This window comes from Alligator mississippiensis, chromosome 14 (genome assembly GCF_030867095.1).
Source record: "Alligator mississippiensis isolate rAllMis1 chromosome 14, rAllMis1, whole genome shotgun sequence".
In the NCBI taxonomy this organism is placed as follows: Eukaryota; Metazoa; Chordata; order Crocodylia; family Alligatoridae; genus Alligator; species Alligator mississippiensis.
In genome coordinates, this window is record NC_081837.1 from 20306042 (window position 1) to 20326493 (window position 20452).

The 20452-nt window shown below is 50.4% G+C and overlaps 1 long non-coding RNA gene across 2 annotated transcripts; it reads right to left on the minus strand.

Moving 5' to 3' along the window:
* Window positions 1-4387: 4387 nt before the first annotated feature.
* On the minus strand, window positions 4388-14546 carry LOC132244794 (uncharacterized). 2 transcript variants are annotated; one of them, XR_009456563.1, is made up of 8 exons: window positions 11109-14546; window positions 9002-9162; window positions 8474-8566; window positions 7647-7700; window positions 6697-6777; window positions 5792-5845; window positions 5117-5207; window positions 4388-4593 (listed from the first exon to the last, which is right to left on the minus strand). It is a non-coding gene; the product is annotated as an uncharacterized LOC132244794 (long non-coding RNA). The 2 variants fall into 2 exon arrangements; XR_009456562.1 differs by lacking the exon at window positions 9002-9162 and having other exon boundaries at window positions 11109-14541.
* Between the last annotated feature and the right edge of the window lie 5906 nt (window positions 14547-20452).

A 20452-nucleotide genomic window follows, 5' to 3' on the forward strand; every position in this document is an offset into this window, starting at 1 on the left:
AAATCTTTTTTGGGCCACCCCACGCCATGGCTCTGTGCCACAGGAGAATCTGATGGACATCTCTGACTAGAGAAGCCAGGCCCTTGCCATGCCAGACTAATAACTGACAGCATCCCAGCCACTGTGCTAAGTATATGGACCAGAATAAGGAACTGGAATTTGGGCTGGGATTACAGCTAGAAATCCTCTTGGGCCACCCCATTGCATACCTCTGTGCCATAGGTCAGCTCTCCTGGACCTCTCTGACCAGAGACTTGCCCGGCCCAAAACACGGTTTGGCTGTGCCAGGCTTACAACTGACCCCCCAACACCCATAGCCACTGTACTAAATATATGGGTTTGAATTAGGAACTGGTTTCTGGGCAGGGATTAGAGACGGAAATGGTTCTTGGCCCACCCAACACCATGTCTCTGGCACTGGGGCACACTCCTGGACATCTCTGACCAGAGTCTTGCACGGCTCAAAGCGTGGCTTGGCCCTGCCCCCCCAACCCACACACACTACTAACTACATGTGTTTGAGTAAGGAACTGGATCTTGGGCTGGAATAATGGTTGGAAATCCATTTTGGGCCACCTCACAGCATGCCTTTGTGGCACCAGGGGACTCTCCTGGTCATCTCTGGTCAGAGTCCTGCCTGGCCCAAGACCCAGTTTGGCTGTGCTAGGCTACCAACTGACAGCCCCCCGAGACATTGTACTAAGTATATGGGCCTGAATAAGGAACTGGGTTTTGGGCTGCGATGACAAGCAATCCTCTTTGGGCCACCCCCTGCCATGCCTCCGTGGCACTGGAAGACTCTCCCGGACACCGCTGACCAGGGTCTTGCCTGATAGAAAGAGCACTTTGGTCATGCCAGGCACCAATTTACTCTCCATCCCCACGTGCTATTTACATTTCTACCAATAAGGAGCTGCCCTTATGCTGGGATCCTGGGGCCAAACCCTCATGAAATCATCCCAAAACATGTCCCCACTACCAAGGGAGCCTCCGGAAGAAATCTGGGCATGTCCCTGCCTCGCTTTTTGAGTGTGCGCCTGCCAGTTGACACCCAACCCTTAAGACCTTTATGTTGCTGTTCCACCAGGCACTGGATGGTAGGACGACTGCCTGCATGCAAATACAGGGCACCAGTACATGTGATGCAACTCGCTCCGATGCATAGTCAGAGCAGACCCGATTAACTGAGTTTGCTGCCAGTCTGCTGGAGCATGCTAATTAGTGCACTCCAGCAGCCTCTGCATCGTGTATTCAGTTGACTGTCCCCGTGTTTTAAAATGGCAGCGCCAGCACTTTAACTAAAGCTCTTCTAACAAGCTTTGTTAAAGCGCCCCTGCCGCCATTTTGAAGCACAGGACGCTGAATACATGTAACACTGCAGCCAACTTAATTAGAGTGGCTCTCAGAGCCGTTCTGTTTAAAGCAGGCCCTCTATCCACCCCAGAGCATGTATATAGAGGCCCCTAGGGATTTTTCAACAGCTTTTCACACTTACCTCCAGCCGCCACCCAGAAGCTTGGTAAAGTAACTTAAAGCTGGGTGTTGAAATTTAAAGCAACCTGCTCACTCACTAGCAAACATTAAATTAGAACAAGTTTATTACAAAGGAGAAGGGGAACAGTGGTACTCCCAGAGCAAAACCTTAACTATTAGCCTTCAATTGTAACTAAAAATGGATCACAGTCACAGTCAGTGGAAAACCAACCTAGGGAGCTCCCGCCTAGCCAGGTCACTGGGGAAGGGAGTCTCACCCACGGCTGCCATCCAGGGACCACCTGCAGTCCAAAAGAAATTCCTTACTCAAGCCTGTATACTTAGTGCAGTGGGTATGGGGGGGCTGCCAGTTAGCAGCCTGGCACGAAGCTAAACTCTGATCAGGGGTGTCCGGGAGAGTCCTCTGGTGCCACAGAGGCAAGGCGTGGGGTGGCCCAAGAAGCATTTCCATATCTAGTCCCAGCCCAAAAGCCAGTTCCTGGTATCCACAGACAAGGGGATGGTGTTCCCGCACCAGTGAAGTCTGTCTGCCCCCGGGGTGCAGCTGTATGTGACCTAGATCAGAAATGCGCCAACTCAAGGCAGGTTCCGGAGGTGAGAAACAAGCAGAGTCTGAAGTGAGGGACGATGGTTGTGAGATGTGCTCGCTCCTTCCCCCCCGGGGGCCGTTGCCATCCTTTGAGGGGAGCTGTGCAGGACCCCAGGCCTTACCGAGGGGGCGGTCCTAGAGATCTCAGCAGCAAACTCATTGGGCTGCACTGGTTTGCTCTCCTGAGCCCTTCTTCAACACGACCAGTGCTTCACAGCGCAGACGGTACCAGCTCCCTCCCGCCCTGCACTTGGTGCCACAGGCCAGCGGCAGTGACGTGTGGCTGAGCAGCCTGGGCTGTGCCAGGTGTCAAAAGCACTTCTGACATGCAGGTGACATTTCTCTGCTGTGTTAGAGCTACCATAGCTGTGAGGAAAGACTGAGGGGCTAAACCCTGCAAGGTGCCGGGTGAAGAGGCTGTGCTTCCCCAGTGTTGTCCCATGCGTGGGGTAGTGGGCCAAGCTGGCTCAACTGGCTGGATCCCAGGGAGGATGGAGCCTGCTCTGACCACAGCAAACGGTCTTGCTCTGACCGGTGGGACAGCTGAGCCCTCTGCTTGTACTGCTGAGAGCCAAGGTTGAAACCCCACGGAGGAGTCGTAACCGGGGCTGCTGAGCAGCACTTGGTGCACAGGCAGCTCCACTGTTTCCTGCCGCACTTGAGCAGCAAAATAGGAAATCCCTGGCTGAGGTGTTACATGGTGTGACTCTGAAATGCTGAGGAGATCAGACTAGCCCGGAGAGAGGGCCCCACACAGCTCACGGGGCAGGAACTTTGTTCTGAGCTACGAGCAGACATGGGACACTTTTTACATATGTTTGTGCTGCAGCGCCAGGCACTTTTAAAAGCACCCGGTGCTGCATTACATACATTTGTATAAACAGTGAAATGCATGTCAGCGCTGAGAAAACAGTGGTGGTGCACTTTCGAAGTAAAACACATCAAAAACGTTTTAATTCAAAACCACACCGCTGCCATTTTCTCAGCACTGATGCACATTTCACTGTTTATATGAATGCAGGCGACGCAGCACCAGACACATCAGCTCGTGTACGGAGAAGACTCGATTAATTGAGTCTGCTCCAACACACGGGATCTCTGGCCCATTACAGCAGACAAATATATGTGGATAAATGCCCAAGGTGCCTAAGGAGGCGCACAGCATCGCAGTGGTTAAAGGAAGAGATGGTACAGAAGGGCTAATGCACCACACATCGCACAAGGTAGCCCCACATCACCTGCAATGGGAGCAGGAACCTCCTGGCTTGAACTCAGCCCCCTGATTTAGTCAGTTCAGTTCTCAGGTCCAGAAATGCAAACATTTGAAATATCCATATTTAAAACTGCAGGTGGCCACGTACATCTCATTAGGGGATCTGTGCGTGGGGTGTCCCCATATCTTGTCTGTCCTGCCTGACCGGTCTGTAAACACAGCCGCCCACCCAGCAGTGGCTGCATCTGTGTGCTGGGAGGGACGTGACTGTGGGGAAGAGGCGCACTGTGTCTCCTGTTGGAGCTTGTGCAGTACCGGGGCCAGGTGCCGCAAACCTCCCCCCAAAAGAACGTGTCTCCTCAGCAGCCTGGTGTCTCCCTGCTACCCCTGCACACACGGAGCTGCCAGCGGCTCCTGGCTCTTATTTGACTGAGAAAGTCACAGACCAGGGGAGCAAAAGCCCTTCTGTGAAAACTCAGCACATCACCTCATCCACCACTGTGCTAAACCCCTCCTGCCTCTCCAGCCAGGCACAGCTCTTGTGTCACTCGGCCCTGCTTCCTTTCTTGATGCTGAGAGCAGAACAGACCGCGTCTCTGCTTCCCAGCTCCTGGGGACTCACTGGAAGGAAAAGCCAGGTTTCACTTCGGCCTTGACTACCCCAAAAGCTAAGCACCTCCTGCTCCCCTCACGCTGCAGTCCCCCTGGGCAGCCCAGGCACAGCCCCAGGCAGCAGGGCTGAGCACTGCATGACCATGCACAGGCTGTGCCTCTGGTCTGCTTGTTCCCAGTGTATTTCCCCTCCTGCCTTCCAGAATGTGCCCAGGCCTGAAGGAGCTGTGCACCAGCACTGGGGTGGGACAGGGAATCAAGGCTGGTCCAGTGTAGCTACATGCACTGCACAGCCCAACACAGAGGGAGCAGGATGGAACAACTGCTGCTTTGTACCCAGTTGTCCCAGATGGATGTCAGCACAGTTGCATGTTATGGGCAGGCTACAACAAACAGCTGCTTCTGTCTAAAGAAGCACAGAGGCGCACAAATAACCAGCATCTAATATATACTACAAGGCAGTTCACCACAATACCATATAATAGGAAATAAAACAATATAATATAACTTAACCTAGCCTAACCTAACATAATATATAGGGGGAAAGGAGAGGCAGGGAGGGTGGTGAGGGCTGGAGAGGGAAGGGGTAGAACAGAGGGAGTAGCTTTCTGGTGCTGATTTTCTGCCCTACATCATACAGCCCCCACATCCACTCCTTCATGCTTGATGTCCTGCAGACCAGGTCCTGAAATACAAAAAGGCAACAGAGAAACTTTCAGCAACTTCCCAGGTGGCAGAGGAGGGAGAAAAAACAAAGGGTGATGTATAGGGGTGTGCAGAGACCACCACACAGCTAGAATCACTTGTCAAGACCCTTAGCAAATACTCTGAGCACAGCCTTGCTGTTCCACAGGGCACCAGCCCATCAGAGCTGTCTTCACCCATCCATCCTGCCCAGCTGCCTAGAAGTTCGTCCTGACTAACATCAGCTGAGTCACAAGAGTAGAAACTTCTACCAAGGAGACAGGGTGGACCCCACAGTGTGCTGGGGTTCCCACAGCACTGACACCTGCTGCCTGCCTGGGACATATGTTGGAAATCCAGTCTCTAGCAGTGGGAACTGTCCCCAGGGGTAGGGCAAACAATGCCCCCATGCAGTGAGGAAGCTTGCCCAAGGTGCCAAGAAGAGGCAGGCACCAAACCCTAGGCTCTCTCCCCACTGAGCTCTACCCAGCAGCCACTGGGGCTCTACTGTTCTCGCATCTTACCAGGAGAGAGCTGGGGGTCGCGGGTCACAGTCCGTGTTCCCAGAGAGGCGTGGGAACTGCCATAGTACAGCCGTAGAATCATCTTTAGTGGCTGCGGTGAAAGGCATCGTGACATGGCATCAGTGAGAGAGAAGAAAACTCATGGGATTAAAACCAATACAAAGCCATGGCCACACCCTGATCCCAACGGGGCGGCACCCCCGGCAATGCCCATGGCTGTGCCTGGGTGAGTGCACTGCTGCCAGTGAAAGCTGCTGTCTGTTGCTAACCCTCACTTCCATCCAGCTATTCGTTCCCGGTCCCTATTCCAGGGTTAGACCCCCTAAACCTCTCACTGCTGCTTTCAATTCCTGCCCAGGGCCCCTTCCCTAGAAGATGTGTCCTAGAAGACTTCCTCGGAGTCCCAGCTGTGGGGCTCCTAGGTGTCAAGAGATATCTCTGGTGAGTAACACAAGACATGTCTGAGGGGAGAGGTGATGGAGCTGCCTCCAAAACTCAGCCATCTTGTGTGAGCGCAGCCACTTCTGCTTTACACAAAGTTCCCATCACTGTAAATAATTTCAGGGCTTGGAAGCCCCCAATGCATGCGCTTCTGGAGATAATCTCTGTACAGGCCAGAGGCTGCACAAAGCAGTTGCTGTAAGGGGATACTGGGAAACTTAAGAGGAGACCAACCATAGAAAGCAGATTTCGGATGCTGCACCAAGCTGCACAGTTCTTGCCTGGAATCTGGAAATAAAATACAAATTATTTCCGATGGACTACCAGTTCTCAAAAGTAAAAAGAAACATTCACTAATAACTTCACGTGAACAACTTAAAACATAAAATCATAGAGAAGTGGGGCTGGAAGAAGGGACCAGCAGAGGTCACAGCCAGTCCAGCCCCTGCCTGAGAGAGGAACATCCCTATCCAAACCATCCTATACAATCCATCATCTAAACTCTACATCAGACTGCCCTCAACCCTGGCATGACGCAAGACGTAACACCCTCACCTGCCACAGGTGAAGCAGGAGAACCATGGCAGCCAACGTCCTGCTTCTATGAAATGTTATCAATATACACTTGAGAGATCTTGCATACAAGTCACACTCCCCACTACAGAGGAAAGAACCCCGCACCCCGACAGACCATACCTATCTCACCACAGGGTAAAATTCTTTCCTGACCCCAAATGTGGCGTTGGTCTGATCCTAGGCAGATGGGTAAGACCCTCTAGCCAGGAGCCTCTGGCTTTGGTCCCAGCAGGAGCATTGGCACAGCACAGTCAAGGTCCCCAGCCATAACACCCTCAAGGCACATATGTCCCAAAACATAACACCTTCACCTGCCTGTCTCCCCTGACTTCATAAAGAGGAAGAACAATCTGAGTGGCCTCAAGCTAATTCAATTCCCTTGCTTGAAGGGGTTTCTCACTTGAAGCTTGGATTCTCACTTGGATTCTCACTTGAAGCTGAGATGACATGTAAACATATTCCAGCCCAGCACATGAAAGGGCAATTTCAGATACATCCTTACCACACGGGCCATTGCTGGAGTGCAGAACTGGAAAATCTGTTACCACTAACAGACATGATACCTTTTGCAATGACTCCAAGACATGCTGGATCCTCCCCTTCCCAGTGGGTCGAAGCTGACCAGGACTCCAAGTTTTTCCTGTCTGGAAAGTTTAACATGATGTTACTGGCAGAACTGTGAAGTCCAAGAGGTGCCCAGGAGGCCCGCTGTGTTAGGACTCGGGCAAGAGAAGACTGTGCACCAACCCAGCACTTCCACTCCCAAGGGATGCAGTTGGGAAAGGTGGAAAAATACAGGAGCTACTGCATGAAGAACATCTCCACAGGAGCTTTAGGATTTCTGTTCCAATTGTATGATAAACAGCTGACAAAAGCCTCCCAGTTGCTCGGCAGTCTCACCTACCCATTAAGGCTGCCATGCTCTGCCACCTGATCTTGCAGGTTCCAGGCTTGGAGACATTGGCCAATAGCTCCTAGGCAGAATGGGGTTTTCTACATGTCTGTACAAAACATGAATTATCTCAGTGGGAACCTCTGAGAAAGGCAAAAGCTGCAAAGGGACATTCATGGACAAAGGTTCCTGCATCATGAGTCTAGAGGAGGCCGGGGCACAAACCTCTGCTTCCAGCAGTACCAAACGTCTGATCTTGCATCACAAGGTTGGCTTCCCTGGCAGTGGGGCCAGGGTGAGTGATAGCACTGGCATGGTGTCATATGGGAATTGGAGGGCACATTGTATTTCCATCACCTTCTCTCTCTGTCCATCCTGTCCATTTGGCTAGAAGTTGATACTTGGGATACTGTAAGCATCCCAAGAATCAGAAACTCCTGTTAGGGAGACAGGATGGGTCCCATGGGTTTCCGTTCCCACAGCACTGATAGGTGCTGCCTGCTAGGGACACTTGTTGGAAATCTAGCTTCAAGCAGTGTGAAGTGTCCCCATGGGTAGTGGCCTGAAGGGATCCTAGCCTGGGTTCAAAGGCACAAGTGGACAGCTGGGAGAAAAACTCACCTCTGCCTGCCCTGGCTTCTTCCCAGACATGGCATCATCCTTGGTTCATGCCCTCTGAAAAGATCAAGGCCATAAACAAAAGGTACTTTCCACCAGCTAAGGTGGTTGCTGATCAAACAAGGGGTCCCTCCACCTCCAGGCCTTCAGCTTTTCCCTGAGGAAAACCCCTTGAGTTTGCAGATTCTGCCCAGGGCCAAGTGATCTTCTGGTTCTGCCTTGGTCTGCACTTGAGCTCAGCCCTGGTCCTCAGCACGGCAGGGGAGCCCCAGCCCTGCCTCTCTCAGCACAAGAGAGGGCTCGTGCACACATGGTGTCTGGGGGGAAACTGGGTGCTCAGGCAGCAGCTGTCCCAGCAGCAGAACAGCAGCACATCCGTGCAAAGGGCTCATTTGCTGGAAGCAGTGCGGCTTCTAAGTACCAAGAGATCTGGCTGGGGAGCAACACAGGCCTAGTCTGAGGGCAGACGCTAGGACCACACCAGCCCTTTCAGGTTGGGGTGGGGGATGAAAAGAACTAACCAGTGCTGGTGTCTCCCGCTGCCACAGCTGCTCACTTTTGAAGGGTGCCAAAGCACCTGTTCCACCCTGCCACCCTCCCCTGCAGCAGGTTGGCCCTGCTGGACGCTGCCAGATGCACCTTGAACATCATATTACTAGTTGGACCTTGAGACATTGCAATCTCAAAGTACTGAGACAGAAAGGTATCCAACGTGACAGCAAAGATTTCCCAAGATGCAAAAAGGAGGCACACACCAAGCCCCTAGGTCCTCTCGAACCTGGGCTCTGCCACTAAGCAGCTGTTGATGTTCTACTGTTATTGTGTCTTACCGGGAGGGCACCAGGAGGTCGTCTGTCCAAAATCCTTTTCCTGGGAGGGCTTGGGTACTGCCATGGTACAGCCCCCAGAAGCATCTTAAGTATCTGCAGTGAAAGACATGGTGACATGATGTCAGTGACGGAGAAGATGAAGCATTTGATTAAAACCAATGCAATGCCCAAGCCACAACCCCACTCCCAGTGACAGGCACCCCTAGCAATGCCCCTGGATGTGCCTGGGTGAGCACTGAGACAGCTCTCAAGTAAAACGTAGTCAAAGCTGCTGACTGTTGCTAATGAGCATTTCCATCCAGTCCTTCACTTCCTGGTCCTCCTAAACCTCATGCACCTGCTATCAGTACCTCAAGTATGTCTCCCACCACCTCAAGGTTACTGATGCTCCTGATCCAGGCCACAGCCACCCCAGGCAGGAAGAGCCCTGTGCCCTTTCACTGGGAATAGCTCTGAGGGGATCTTACAAGTCAGATTCAGCAGAGCCCTTGGACAAGGACAACTCCTAACTCCAAAGTGTTTTCCTACCTGCTAGCTGGATGCCGTGGGATGTATTCATGGCACCTTTCCAGCCTGAAGTGGGGGTACTTAGCCTGCAGGGTGCTCAATTGCTGCATTTTGTAACTTCACAAACAAAGCATTTCTGTTTAGACCCTGCAATCCTTGCCACAGGGCTGCGTCCCACTCACCTGAGGAAAAACCATGGATTGGGCCTTGTCACTAACCTGATGCATGGGATTAAAGGAGTAGGACAGAGGGTATTTCAAACCAGTTATGTCTTGTGTGGATTGATAGTATTGCAGAAGGCTGCCCCTGAGACCCAGAGTAAGCCTCAGTCCTCAGCTGTCTAGTGCTCCATGCGCCCAACTGCTACCAGTCTTGTCCTTAGCCACTATATCTCCTGAGAGGCATAAGTGGCTCCATCTGTCCCTGTAGCCATACCCATGCCTTGCAGGTGGTACTTCATATCACTTCAGGGGGTCCCTGGCTCCATCACAACACTTGGACCGCTCAGGCCTCAAATCTTTGTTGGGGCTTCAGCCTTCCTGGCTTTGGTCCCTTTTCTCTGGCTGTGCTCCGTCAGCCAAGGTCCATGGCCTTAGACTTCAGGTTCTGGACTTCAATCCCGTCTTGCCCTTCTCAGCCCCCTTAGGCCCCTGACCCTGGTCTTGCCCATCTTGGGCTACTTGGGCCCCTGGCCCTGCTCTCAACCATCTTGAGCTGCTTGGTCCCCTGGCCCTAGCCCTGGCAAAGCTGCTGCCTTGCATCCCCACCCCCAGGGTCCCTGACCCAGGCTGGGCTGCTCTCATGCTGCTCAGGCCCTTTAAGGTCTCTCCCCTCTGCACAGCTCTATGCTGGGTGTCTCGCAGGTGCCCCCGTGACTTCCATAGCACCCCCATAGCCACAACCCAGTCCTCCAGTCTTAGACTTCAGTGTAACACAAGTATAAGCAAGCAGCTTCCCAAGCTAAACTTTACCCTCACTCTGGGTCAATGCCCCACCACAAGGCATACCTCCCTTTAGCTAGGCTGACCATAACAAGATCATGGACATCCGGGACATTGCCCCAAACCTCTCCTCCCGCACTCTCACAAGCTGGCAGGGGGCTGGGTCGCTTTTAGGTGGGCAGCCGTTCCTGGCTGCTGCCTGCTAGCTGGGTTGTGCCACTCAGTGCTGTTCTGACTCCCTACCCTGCACCCCTGCATTCCCGAGGCACCCATTATAATTCTTCTCAGCCAGCCAGGCTGACCTCTTTAATCTGGGACTGTCTCGGCAAACCAGGCCAGGTGGTCACCCTTCCTTTAGCTGCTCTGTCTAGCACCCCTGGGTAGCTCGGGTGTCCATGGCACTGTTCCATGAGGCCTCTCTCTCTCCCAGGAGCTCCTTCCCCCCAGCATGCAGGGCAAGACTGCCCCTTTTGCCACAGGCCCTGGGCTTATGTACCTCTAAGCCGCACCCCTTCCGGTCATGTGGCTCACCAGCCACACACAGGGGTTTCCCCTTTTCCCCATGGCCAGCACGTGCTCTCCTGCTGCAGCTGCACACAGCCCACTTGGCCCGCTGCACCCTCATTAAAGTGACAGGAGCCTCTGGCTTCCTGCCACGCCATTGATCCACACAGGAAACGGGTGCCGAGGGCGTTCCCTCTGACCTGATGATTTATTCTCTGACCAGGAAGATGAGCTGGAGAAAGATCCAGTCTGACAATGGAGGAGCAAAATGTTGGGAACACAGAGGAGAGGAGAGGAGAGGAGAGGAGAGGAGAGGAGAGGAGAGGAGAGGAGAGGAGGGCTGGCCGCCTCTCAGCAGAGGGTCACACAGCCCTGGGGCCCAGCACTGCCAGCGATGGGCCCTTCTTATTCCCATACCCAAGCCGAGGAGGTCTCCACTACTACCACGTGAATTCAGCTGCACTCTGCGAAGCAACTGTTTTGCCAGTGGTGGTCTCTCTTCTGTGAATCGTACTGACCAGAAGCCCAGGGGTCCTGGACACGGCTGCCTGGGGCCCCATGGAAAACAGTCCCAGCCGTCCACCTCTTAGGAGAGGCAGCGAAGGTAGGAAAAGCCCCACATTTCTCTCACTGCTCTCTCTGGAAAAATGTAACGTGGTATTTTCCCTAAACATTTCTCTTACCTCAGCAGATGTTTTGGGGGACTCAGCCAGGCTCCCTCTCAGGGCTGATCCAAAACGCCCACAAGGTAGCAAACAAATTGCTCTCCGAGCTCGTCTCCTGTGCCATTGGCAGGCCCTGAGTGGAGAGAGGGGGTTAGCTGTGTGAGACTGGACTCGGGCAGAAGGCAGCGCAGGGGTCTGTATTTCAGACTACTAGAGTTGCAAGTCAATGCTTTCACATGGAGATGGAGCTAATTGTCACGTGCATGTGAAATCAAGGCTGTTACAGGCAGGATGGCATGACCGATTTCTTGGCACTAAGCTTTGTTGCCAAACAGTGCCTATTAGGGCTAAGCAAAGCAGTTTGCGATGGCATTTCGAAATCCTCCACTTGCATGGCCTAAGAAACTGGGGAAAAGGAAAAAACAGAAGTAAAGCCTCCCTTTGGTATTTTTGAAGTGAGATGGTTCACACTATACCTGCAAACTATATTTCTGCTTCAGTCTTTACCTGAATGTATTTGTTTTGAAATGCATCTCCCCAAATTCAAATGAAATGCTTCAAGTACACACCAACTGCTGAAACTTCCTTAGCCTGACGAAGGGTTTTTGAACTTGAAAGCTTGCTTAATAACTATTCTCCAACTATTTGGGTTGGTCTAATAAAAGATATCAAATTCACTCAAGGAACCTTGTCTGCCTCATTCAAGCAAAACATTCGTTGCCTTCTTAGCTTGCCTTGGCTACTGCCTGAAAAACCAAATCCTCAGACACTTGCCATGGTCACAGGGGTGAGATTTCACTTCACAGCTGAACAGAAATGGGATTATTTCCCTCAGAGGAAGTAGCATCTCCTCTAGTTCAAGGTCTCCGCATCCCCAGACACCTGCTGCTCAGCTTCCTTTCCAGGCAACTTTCCCAGAAGACCAGTCGAAATGCTAAGGAAGAGAACAGTCCAGGTAGGGGCTAAAAATCAGATGATGCCCACAAATAAGGGACTGTGCATCGCACCCTGAAAGGAGGAGGGGCATAATTAAAAAGGGAGCTCGCCACACTATGGATTCTCCTTACGCCTGGAGACAAGGAGTCCCCACGGGCAGAAAGAGATTCTGCCGACTAAGTGAGAGCAGCAGGCAGCTGTCGCCTGAAAGGGCGGCCGGGATACCTGGGAAGGAGTTGATGGAGTGGCCTGGCCATCTTTGGAAGCAGGCTCTTGTTTTGCCAGAGTCTGAAAAAAGGAAACCCAGGTAGTCAGACAGTCTTCCAAGGGTTTTGTGGCTCCAGCAAAACTCAGCATCAGTCAAACACAGAACACAAGTAAATCACACATAATAAACTGAAGCAAAGCCAGAGACAGTCGGTTCTGTTTGCTCTGTAAGGAGAGAAGGAGTAAGCCAGCAGTAAAGAGCGGGCACAGCCAGATGTCAGTCCTTCCTAGGGAACGCCTCTGTGGGCACAACACCTTCCCCAGGCTGTTTCCCTCAGGGGGGTTGTAACTGGTCAAGCAGTTTCCAAAACCTGCTCCCACAGGAATGGCTCCATCTCTGCTCCATCAACTCAGGTGAGATTGTGCCATTAAACCAAGGGGATTCATTAGAAACAATTCCAGCCACCTCTACAGCTTTACCCTGTCGACAAAAGCCTCCTCGCTGTTTGGGAGTGTCACCCACTGGGTGCCTATGCACCTGCTCTGACCCGCTCTATTTAGAACCCAGCTCAGTGACTCTGGCCAAGTCCTGGAGGGCCGACCGCCTTGGATCGGCATTAACGGTGGTGCAATGAAGCTGCTTTCTGGCTGGGGCCCTGGATGAGGTCAGAAAAGTTATTTAAAGTTGCGGCCACTTGGCCTGATCTCTCTTCTTGTTCCTGGGGTGCTGAAGTCTGAATGCTGATTTGGGAGCCAGGAAAGCCTAATACCCATGGGTGGGGGGTGGCAGGGGGGGCACCCCTGCTCTTCACTGATGAAGCAAACTGAAACAATGTGCAGGACAAGCCTCAGGGACAGCGAGAGAAAATCTGTCTCAGGGCTTGAGACCTCTGTTCTCTCCCTCTGCTTTCTGGGGTTTTGAGTGGGATAAAGCTGTGTGAGGGACATCAATCCCTGCAGCAAACTGGCCAAGGTTGAAACCTGGCGTGAATCCAAAACACCATAAAACCAGTGGGACGTGTTCTTTTATTAGTATGATGAGATGTCCAAAAGGCGAACAAAATCTCAAACTGAAAGTCTAAAAGACTCTCAAAAAAAATTAAAACAGCAGTTAAAAGCTGTTCGGGAAAAATTGGCTGCTCCCCCAAATTACACACCGGCCACCGCACCAATGTATCCAGCATTGCCCGGGGTGCCCCCACTGCCAAAGCCAGCAAAGAATATCCTTAACTTTTGTTCGAACCCTGCTCTCCTGAAACTCCCACATCAGCAACAACCGGTTCAACATCAGGCTGCAGCCCAGGCTAGTAACCCATTAGCTGAAGCTCCTTTGGTAAACTCATCTACGGAGTTTAATAGTCCGAACTCATCCACCATACCTGCTACTCAATCATCACCAGTGTGGCAATTTACTCCTGGGTCACAACCCACCACAGGTGTATTTAGAAGAATGGGAATAGGCATGCAAAGATCTGCCATTAATCTTAGATCACGGGATGTACAAATTCTCCCCCTAAGACAAATGCCAGGCATTGGCACCAATGGACAAAATATAGTAACCGTGCATGCACCCTGGACTCCAGGTGATCTCTACAATTTAACTCAAAAATTCCCCCAAATCAGGGAAGACCCAGAAAAATTTCAGGAAGAATTGCAGACTGTTATAAATTGTTATAATCCAACATGGGCTGACATTAATCAGCTCATGCGATCCATTTTGCCCAAGGAAACTATGCTGAGTCTGTACGCTGCCAGTACTTGGCCAGATCAAAACCCAGGGACTGGCCAAGACTTTATTGACAAGAGAAATGCTTTGGTTCGGGCAGTTCTCACAATTTGCCCAAAAAAGGCAGACTGAACCAAAATAAATACCTGTAAACAAAACAAAAATGAACACCCCAGTGACTATTTGGAACTCCTCAAACAGGCATTTGAACGATATTCAGGAATGGATGACCGGGTCGAAAATGCTAAACAAGCAATAGTGGCAGCATTCGTCCAGGGACTTAACCCTAAAATTGCTGAGAAAATTCAAACAGTAATTATTGGCTGGGAAACTAAAGATTTGACTGAAGTCCTTGCTGCAGCTAACCATTTTCATAACAAATTGGAACGGTTCAAAGACAATGCTGAGTTTAAGTTAATGGCCTTACAGATTTCTCAATTGCAGGGTCCAGGTAGAGGAAGGGGATGAGGACGGGGAAGGAGAGGCCCCAGTAGATTCAGGGGAAGAGACAGATCCTCGGGCCCACAAAACCCAGGCTATGGGAACCAATGTCATTATTGCAAGCAAGAAGCACATTGGAAATCAGAATGCCCCAACCACCTCGGCCAAGGACCCAGCCCCCAGCCCCCACCTCCTCTTCCTGTCAGTTTTCCCAGTGTTGAATAGGACAGCCTGAGGGACAGTGACATCATTGCTCCTTTGCTTGCTACTGACCAATCTGGTCCCTTTGTTGAATGCCTTATTTCTGGTAAACCTGTCTCCTGTCTTGTTGATACCGAAGCTTCCCGCTCCACGCTAAAGGCTACTGAATTTCCTTTCCTACCTCATTCCCCTGAAACTGTAAATGCTGTCGGTATAGGCAGACAGCCTATCCCATATCCCATCTCTGAACCTGTCTCCATCTCTATTGGCCCTTTGTCTGAAAATCATGCCTTCCTTCTTAGCCCTTGTGCACCTGTCAACCTTCTTGGAAAGGATTTGCTGTGTAAACTGGGATGCGTGATTTATTGTAGCCCAGATGGTGTTTACCTTGAGGTACCAGAACAGAGGGAAACCGAGCTTGTGGCTTTGCTAACCCAGGAGTACTCTGATCCTGACACTTCCTACTTGCAAGAGGAACTGTTGGCACGAGTACCTCCACAGCTGTGGTCCACCCATGCGAATGAAGTGGGGCACATGCTAAGTGCTGAACCAGTGCGTATCACCCTGAACCCTACCAAGCCACTTCCTCGTGTCCCACAGTACCTCATCTCAAAGGAAGCTGAGGAAGGGATCAAGCCTGTCGTTTCCTCACTCCTTGAGCAAGGGATTATTGTCCCAACATGCTCCCCTTGTAACACACCTATCCTACCTGTCAAGAAACCTGGTAAAGATACTTATCGCTGTGCGGGCCGGCTGTGATCCGGGCCCTTTTCATGCTGCATGCGGGCTGTGGCCACCAGCCCGGGCACGCCGGGTTGGAGAGGACGGGCGACGAGCTAGAATTAGGCACAGACGCGTAATGGTAGATTTGAAGATTGTTTACTTACACCGGAGATGGTCGTGGTGCAGGCTGGAAAACTTGCTTGAGTTGCGGTTACAGACAACACGAAACGAAAAATCACGTGGAGTTTGCTAGGCTCCATGTAAACAGAGCTCCGGATGCCTTGGACAAGTGCGCCACCGAATTGGAAACTCGTAGATACGTCTTATAAAATTTTATCGTTCGAAGACGGGAAGAGGTGGGCGGTGGATCAGGCCGCCAGACTCCTCTGAATCTCACACAAGGTTTCTATTGCCCTGCCGTGTACCCAGAGTCCCCACGAGATCGGTGTGGAGTCCTCCTCGGCTTAGGCGGAAACCGCTCAAGCCTCTTATACGGCTAGCGGGCCAATCGCTAGCCGCCACGTGGGAATAATTTTAGAACTAGCCAATAGCGGGGAACAAACTTGCATACGGGTGGCGGGAACTCCTTTGCACCGTGCATTTCTCTTGCAACTTGAGAAATGCACCCCGCAAATAGAGCTGCAAATTGGCGGGAACTTTTCTCTTGCACGTGGGTTCTCTATGCAGCAAAACTCCACCGTGCAATGAAGCTGTAATTTAACGGGGATAATTCTAGTGCCGAAGCACACACAAAATCATACCTTTGGGTTATGACAATCGCTTTGTGCAAGACCATCGAGCTGTAAATGCTGCTGTTTTACCCGCTTTCCCCGTGGTCCCTAACCCCACCACTTTTCTTTCCTGTATCCCTTCAGATGCTACATATTTCACAGTAGTGGACCTTTGTTCTCCTTTTTCTCTATCCCCGTTCATGAGGATAGCCAGTATGTGTTTGCATTTACTTATCAGGGATTTCAATATACCTGGACAAGACTCCCTCAGGGATATACAGAGTCCCCCACTCTGTTTTCCCAGATCCTGAAGAAGGATTTGGATCCTATCATGTTCAAAGGTGGGGTCCACCCTTGTTCAGTATATTGATGATCTGTTGTTAGCCTCACCCACTTTAGAGGCCTGTAAGCAAGATACTTTGACACTCCTCACAGCCTTAGCTCAAAAAAAAAAAAAATAAAAAGCCACAAGGCCTCAAAATCTAAACTGCAGCTCTGTAATTCTAAAGTACACTATTTAGGGAAAAACTCAGCACATTTCCAATTCCCGTCTTACTAAATATGAAAACTTCTACTGTCAGCTGCAAATGTAACCTTAAATCGCTGTTCAATTCTGAATCCTGCCTCACTTCTGCCAATCGCCTATGATGGTGAGCCTCATGATTGCCTGTCTGTCACAACTCAATTCTTAACCCCTCGAACTGACCTCAAGGACATGCCTATCCCAAACTCTGACCTTGTTTTGTTTGTTGATGGTTCTGGTCTTAAAAATTATGCAGGCAAATTAGTTGCGGGATATGCAGTATGCAATGAGTATGCTGTTTTAGAAGCCTATTCTTTACCCCAAGCTCGTTCTGCTCAAGTTGCTGAACTCATTGCTTTAACACGTACTTGCATTCTTGCAAAAAATCAAACCACAACCATTTATACTGACTCTAAGTATGCTTTTGGTGTTGTTCATGATTTTGGACAAATCTGGAAACAAAGAGGGTTCCTCACTTCATCAGGGACCCAAATCAGTCATGGTTGTTATGTAAAAGCGCTCTTAGAAGCTGTTCAACTGCCTCTTGCTATTGCTATTGTTAAATGTAAAGCTCATGAGAAACCCTTTGATGATGTCACACGAGGAAATGATCTGGCAGACCGTTCTGCCAGAAACGCGGCCCTTTCTGGCCCACAGGCTCCTAACTCTGGTCTTGTTTGTTTTTCAGACCAGTCTCCTTTGGCTAGCCTTTCAAGTCTGGCCCTTCTTCAAAAACAGGCCCTAAAAAAAGGAAAGGATGACTGGCTGCGTGCAGGATGTTCACTGTACCCCGACTCTCTCTGGTGCTCCCCGGACGGCCGCCTGGTGGCGCCTAGAGAGCTTTTGCCACATCTTGCTCGTTTAACCCACTCTGTGGCCCATACGAGCAAAGGGGGAATGATTGCTACAGTACAAAGAGATTGGTTTGCCCCAAATTTTCCTTCCATGGCACAACAGTACTGTAGCTCCTGTCCCATCTGTCTAGCTCCCAACATTGGGCAACGGGTAAAAACAACACCCGCAGCCCATCCCCCTCCATGGGGAACATTTGTAAATCTGCAAATTGATTTTGTGCAGCTACTTAAGTGCTGTTCTTATGAGTACATTCTTGTTATTATTGATGTGTTCTCTGGATGGGTAGAAGCCTATCCATGCGTACATGCTGATTCCATCACTGTAGCAAAGAAATTGCTCAAAGAATTAATCCCTAGATTTAGATTGCCCCTCACAATAGATAGCGATCGAGGCACCCATTTCACAGGACAGATAGTAAAAAACATCTGCCAAGCACTCAACATACAGCAACACCTACACTGTAGTTATCATCCACAATCAAGTGGTGCTATAGAACATAAAAACTCTGATTTAAAAATGCGCATTTCGAAAATTTGTGCTGAAACAGGCCTCAAATGGCCTGATGCCCTGCCCATTGCTCTTATGGACATTAGAAACACTTTTAACAGAAAACTTGGCCTAACCCCTTATGAAATACTCATGGCACGACCCATGAGGATGCCAGCCACACCACCTGTTGCCCCACATCAAACAGACCTACAATTAACTGATGAAACTGTACTAAATTATTGCAAGGCATTAATGAAGTATGCCAGGTCAGTTCATTCACAGGTCCAAAAAGCCTTACCTCAACCACCAGATGTTCCCTGTCAGAAGCTCGAACCAGGAGATTGGGTCTATCTAAAGGTCCATCAACGGAAAAACGCACTTCAACCCAGATGGAAGGGACCTTTCCAGGTACTTCTGACAACTAATACTGCTGTTCGTTGCCAAGGTCACCACACGTGGACTCACGCCTCGCACTGCAAGAAGGTATCACCTTCATTGGACCCCAAAGCAGCTGAATTCCAACCAAGGTTGGGGCCTTTCCCTGAGGCCAGGGACAAAGACCCTCAGGACCTCGCTCAGGCAAGTGAGGAGCATCAGGGTACAAGTGCTAGTAACCTCTCCCCTGAACCCAACACCTCAGCCCAGCCGGATTCATCAGTTAAAAAACAAAGATATCATCTCCGGCCTCAGAGAAAGTAAATGCTCCCATTCGGAAGATCACCACCTCGATCAAGACCCAGAGCCAACGTTCTCAGTCCTTTAGGTAACCTGAGCCCAGAGGACGAAGAAAGACTTTGGCTGCCATCCTGAGTTTGGCTGGATAGCAGCCGAACGTGGTCCGTCCTATACAATGCATGTCAACCAAAAGTGTTGACATGCATTGTATAGGTGTTAAAACAAGGAGATGAGACACAGAATCCAAATGCCAGCATGGATCCTATGGGCCTGCTCTCCAGCTTTGAGTGTGGGTCATAGTCGGTGACTTAGCTGGCATTCTGAAAGCGATCCCTCCCATGGAGAAGCACCGTCCTTTGGACGGCTGGGTAAGAATTGTAAACCTCTATCCCTTGGGAGTCTCAACGCTGCTCAGCTGAGCATGGGGTTAGTGCTGAGTTACCAGGGGAAGACTCAGATATTTGTTATTTTCTTCTAAGACCAGGAAAATAATCCCCAGCATGTAATTCATTAAAAGTATTTGGAGCCTTCTGACCATAATGCTCTGTGAGTAGTTCAAAATTACCCTGAGATCTGGCCACTTCAATTTACAAGGGATGGGGAGAAATGAGAGATGGGCTAAAGGTGAGCAACACAAATGATAAAAGGAAGGCAACTTAGATGAGGAGAAGTTGAAAGAAATGGGCATATTTTTCTTGCAGAAAAAGATGAGTAAGGTGGGGGTATGATAACAGTCTTCAAATATTTGAAGTGCTACCCTAAAGAGGAGGGAGAAGAACTTTCTCCCACAGTGCAGAGAGTAGGGAAGGTAGCCATGACTTTAAAGTGCAGCAAATTAGGTTTAGAGTGTGTATCAGGAAAATACTTCCTAGTGGAATAGACTGCCTAGTGATGTTGTGGAATCTCCTTCTTAGGGAGCAGGTCGGGCATTCAGAGCCAGGGCCAGGGCCATAGGATGGTGACAGCCTGGGCCCGGGGTCCAGGTCCCGGGAAAGACCCATGATCCATTCTCTGCACGTGTCTGCAACAGATACCATCTCTTGGGAGGTTGGATCTGGTCCATGGGCCATATTTTGCCCACTCCTGAGTTTGGATGTGTGATATATTGGGGGGGCAGGGGGGGTAGTTGCAGTCTGCAGGTTGCAATGCAGAATGAACTTGTTTGGTTTTCTCATGTTTCTGGCTGCCACATGGAGTTAAGAAGGATTTTTTTTCTTGTCCGGCTACAGGTGTCAGTTTCTTAATTTTTTATGTCACTTTCCTCAGAAGCAATGGGTGTTGTCTACAACCTGGGTTGTGGGTTTTGACTTGGTTGTGCTGATGCTTCTTCTGGAGCTGAAGTTGATGCTCTGAGACTCTTGCTACTGTACTCAGGGTCAGACCAATCATCACAATTAGGATCAGAAAGGACTTCTAGCCCTTGGTCATATTGAATGGAATATGAGGGTTTGGCCTTCTTCTGTATCGGGGGAATGATCCTCTTCCTTGGATAACTTAAACATGGTTTAAGAAACTACTTTCTGTCCTCGTAGTAACAAGACACTTACAATACCCTTGCCCTCCGCTTTCCCTAGGATAGGTGAAAGAATGATTATGCCTGACAGTTGTGTGTGAGGGTTGTTTCTTAAGTCTTCAAGAATAGTTTAGGAAAAGACTTACCTAAAATGGCTTAGATAGGGATGATCCTGGTTCAAGCAAGGGGTTGAACTACACGTTCTCTACTTTTCTATGTTTATAAGAACCTGGGAACCCTGCTGTACTGCCTCTGAAGTTTACTATACCAGTTAACAGAGCCATCCCGGGGGGGTTGGGGGGTGGGAGGGGGAATCAGGGCAACCATCCCAGGCCCTGCACT